This window comes from Bombyx mandarina, chromosome 04, assembly GCF_030267445.1.
Source record: "Bombyx mandarina strain Sakado chromosome 04, ASM3026744v2".
NCBI classification, from domain to species: domain Eukaryota; kingdom Metazoa; phylum Arthropoda; class Insecta; order Lepidoptera; family Bombycidae; genus Bombyx; species Bombyx mandarina.
Window position 1 is genome coordinate 6,803,751 of NC_143211.1, and position 4,578 is coordinate 6,808,328.

Sequence of the window (4,578 nt, forward strand, 5' to 3'; positions counted from 1 at the left end):
CCGAGTGAAAATGAATTTATACATAAGATTATTTTTTATTACTTACTTAAATGCGTTCACGAGCTTACGGTCCACCTGGTGTGTAATAATTACCGGAGCCCATAGACATCCACAGCGTAAATGCCGTAACCTACCTTGAAACACGAGTTCAAAGTCTCTGTTTTACACTACTACGGCTGCCTAACCTTTCAGACCGAAACGCGTTACTGCTTCAGAGCAGAAATAGGTCGAAATAAATGGTGGTACTTACGCTTACAAACACACAAAACGCCCTATTATCAGTAATGAGTACATACTTTCTTCATATGGACTAAGCACACTGTACTGATTTACCATGAATATTAAAGTATATGAGTTTTTAATATAGCCCTCAATTGTTTTTTTTTTTTTTTTTTTTTTTTTTTTTTTTTTTTTTTTTTTTTTTTTTTTTTTTTTTTTTTTTTTTTTTTTTTATGATTGAAAATTTACTGGTGGCCCGAAGGCCTTTCCAGTTTCACCAGGACAGGTGGGCGAGCAAAGGCTCAGCCAAGAGGGGTGGGATTTGCTAACAACTGCCCGAGCGCCTCCGAAGGAGACCTAACAACTGCCCGAGCGCCTCCGAAGGAGACCTAACAACTCAAGAGCAATTGTTTCGCGAATGAATCTACTACCGGATCGGAATCGCGACCCGCTGAGAAGATCCGGCGAGAAACTCAACGGGCTGATGCATGGGTTAGGTTGCACGTCGACCTCTTTGTCGAGTTCGACGAGTACGGTTACCGGGGTCCCTAAGCCTGCCCCTAGTATTAGAGCTGAAGGCATCTAATGCAAAGGTTATTGGATCTGATGGATCCGTAAGGACGTGTCTAGGGCGTCGACGGTGACTGGCTCCTGCATGATCAGGATTCGGAGAGTAGTCAGCGGCGGCAACGATAAGGCGATTATCATGACGCATAGCCTTATCGAAGTATCGTTCCGACGCTGACTTCATGTATTTCCGAATTGATTCGAGGCCCAGGTCGTCGTGTAGGTCAACGTTCCTCACGAACCACGGAGCGCCGACAGCTAACCTGCAAAAGCGGGATTGTAGGGATTGGAGGGTGTCTATGTGTGTGCGGGCCGCGTGAGCGAACACCACACTCGCGTAAGTCATGACGGGCCTTATGCAAGTTTTGTAAAGTGTCACCTTGTTCCGAAGGGACATTTTACTCCGCTTACAGATCATGGGGTAGAGTCTACCGAGAATAAACGCGGCACGGTCACGGACTGATTTTATATGCGGGCGGAATGTCATCGATGCATCCAGGGTAACGCCCAGGTACTTGACCTTCCTGGCCCAGGGTATGGGTTGTCTAAAGAGAGTAATCGGGGGTGTGAGATTCCTCCTCCTAATCCGGGAGGAAATCCGTGTGGAGCTTCCCCTCTGAAATAGCACCGCAGTACTTTTCGCTGGGTTGATGTCTATGCGCCATTTTCGGAACCACTGTCCTAGGGCTAGGGCTGCGCTCTGAAGCTTCTTCGCGATTAGGGACTTATTTCTACTAGAATAGTAAACAGTCGTGTCGTCGGCGAATAAAGCTAAATGGGTCGGCGGCGACCGGGGAATATCGTTGACGAATAAGCTAAATAGGAGGGTGAGAGGACAGAGCCTTGCGGGACTCCAGCTGTGAGAGGTCGTGGGGAGGAGCGGGTTCCCTCGACTCGATATCGAAAAGAGCGGTTCGACAAGAAGTCCCGTATGATGAGCACGAGACTATCCGGCACGCCCATGTTGAATAGTTTGAAAATCAAACCATTGTGCCAGACTTTGTCGAACGCTTTTGCGACGTCGAAGAAGAGAGCTCCCGTGTATAACGGTTTTGGTCGATTAAGCCCCACAAGAATGTGCTCCGTGAGGCGGTGCACCTGTTGAACGCATGAATGATTTGTACGGAATCCGAATTGTTCATCGATGAGAATGCCCTTGGATGAGACGAAATCTCTGAGGCGCTTGTAGAGCAGACGCTCATACAGTTTGCCTAGAGACATGAGGAGGCTAATCGGGCGGTAGCTCGTCGGATGATTTTTTGGTTTACCGGGTTTATGTATGCCGATAACGTCCGCTTCTTTCCACACCGCGGGAAAGATACAGTTCGCCATAGCGGCATTGAAAATAGATGCCAACATCACGATGAGTTGGACGGGTAGAAGCTTAATAACGCGGTTAGATATACCGTCGGAACCGGGAGCCTTGCGAGGACGTAGGTCTTTGATCAAGTCTTTAACTTCCATCGGGGTGACGGGTGGTAACGCATCCGAGGGTGGCAAGGAGGCTCTGCGTTCTACCTCACTGTCTACTAATTCTACATGAACAGGGTCCACGGATTGAGTGCTGGGCGTGCACTGGGTTTGCAATGTATCGGCCAGCAGCTCTGCTTTTTCGTCATCATCAAAGGCCGCGAGTCGGCCTGAGGGGCCTACGAGGGGGGGCATAGTTACTACCGTATCCGATTTGAGAGTACGAGCTAAGCGGTAGTAAGACCTTTGGGAGGGCGCGAGTCCTTCTAAGAAATCAGACCATCTGGCATCTCGGACTTCGGCGATGCGAGACTTTACGTCGCGTTGTAGGGCACGCATTCGAATACGATTTTCCGCGGTAGGATACCTGTCGTAGGCGCGTATCGAGGCGTTCTTAGCTCTAAGGAGTTCCCTAATATCGTCGGACAATTTGAAGCGGTGAAGGAAGTCCTCCGCTACAACTTGTTTCGATGACCTATCTAATGTCGAGGTGATGTGTGACGTTAAGATGTCTATGGCTTCAGCGGTATCCTGAGGAGACGGGGTAGAGTCCGGGTTAAACGGGAGCGATGGTGGATCAGATTCAGCCAGGCTGATGCCCAGCGTGTGCCAATCCACCACATTCCTCGTGACGGGAACGGAATCGGGAGCGCGACCGAGCTTCATGACGACGGGACGGTGGTCTGAATCTAACTCTGAAACTACTTCGATCGAGTGTAAGCGCAGAGTTACGTTTTTTAATAACGCTATGTCGAGTATATCCGGGCGATGCGCGATATTTAGCGGGTAGTGAGTCGGGGTTAACGGAGCGACGATATCGAAGGCGAGATCATCGACTAACGCGTCAAGCCGCCTGCCATTCGGGGTTGTGGTGTGTGAGTTCCACCTGATGTGTTTACAATTTAGGTCGCCCGCCAGAATGACAGAGCTCCCCATACCGAGCAGCGCCTCAATATCACTGCTTAGAACGATCTTATCCGGTGGAAGATAAACGGACGCGATAACGATCGGCGCGTGTCCCGTCAGTGAGATTCGGCACACTGATGCTTCGATATTAGCGAGCGCGGGAGGATCGAGCGGGACGCAATGCAGGGCTCTTCTATAGTAAATAACGGTACCACCACCACGGGCAGAGAGCCTGTCGTTCCTGACCATGTTATAGTTCGCGATTTTAGGGTCACGGCGCGCGGGCTTAAGTAGGGTCTCCTGCACTCAGAAAATGTCAATTTGATGGTCACGCAAAAAATCACAAACCTGATCACGTTGATTTGCGAGACCGTAAGCGTTAAAAAATCCTATTGTTACGGATAAGGGTTTTATTCTACTAATGTACGCCATTGATTACCGGCGGAGTGAGGGGAGGACGTACGTATTTAACGACGCGTATACGTCAGCGTATTCTTGCACAACGGCGATGAAATGTTGTGCAGTGGAGGCGGCGCGAATGGCGTCACCCAAAGCGTTAACACGCTCAAAGTTGATCGACTGAAAAAAGTCAATCGCTAGAGCGAGATTTTCGGACGCGGTCGGAGGGCAGGTCGCGGGGGAGGGACGTATCGCGGGGGTGGGACGAGTCGCGGGGGAGAGAGTTGTAGCCGTGTTCGTGTACGGCAACGGTTTAGCCCAAGCCGAGACGCTGGGCACCGACGCCGGCACGAAAGCAGGCTTAGCCTTCGGCACAGAGGGTACCGTGGCTTTGATGTCTGGGCCGGAAGCTCGGAGGCGGTTTTGACGGGCGACGCGGCGATTTATTTTTGGAGCTCGGGGGCATCCACGGTAGTTCGCGGGGTGACCTTGTGTTCGGCACAGGACACAGCTAGGCGGTTCCGTCGCGGTTTTTTGGTCGCGAGCGCAGAGGGCCGTGGCGTGATCGCCCAAACACTTAACACATCGGGGGCGCGCGTGACAGTTACGGGAAGAGTGCCCGTACAGTTGGCAGTTATGGCACTGACTAGGAGTGCCTTTTTTATGGGGGACTTCGACGGCAATACCGGAGAGCCTACAGACGGTCCGAATGTTAAAAATTTGCTTACCCTCGGGGGTAGGCTGGAGGGCGACTAAAACCATATTGTATGGCTCCCTACCGCGGCCGGTGTGCATGCGGTGCACGGAATTTACTGGTAGGCCTTGTTCTATCAGATCTGCCTTGACGAGATCGGCATCTAGCTCCTTCGGGATTCCACGTATGACAACGCGGAGTTCGCGCTCCTCCTGGAGCGTATAAGTGTGGAAACTTATACGCTCCTTTCGGAGGTAACTTGAGAGGGCCCTATGGTCGTCGGGTGTCGTTACTTTTATTTGAATCCCGTTGGCGAGATTACG

At 51.1% G+C, this 4,578-nt stretch overlaps 1 long non-coding RNA gene across 1 annotated transcript; it reads right to left on the minus strand.

Annotated features, from left to right (window-relative positions):
• Positions 1 to 374: 374 nt before the first annotated feature.
• Positions 375 to 983, minus strand: LOC149503090 (uncharacterized). Its single transcript, XR_016325813.1, has 2 exons — positions 577 to 983; positions 375 to 544 (listed from the first exon to the last, which is right to left on the minus strand). It is a non-coding gene; the product is annotated as an uncharacterized LOC149503090 (long non-coding RNA).
• Positions 984 to 4,578: the final 3,595 nt, after the last annotated feature.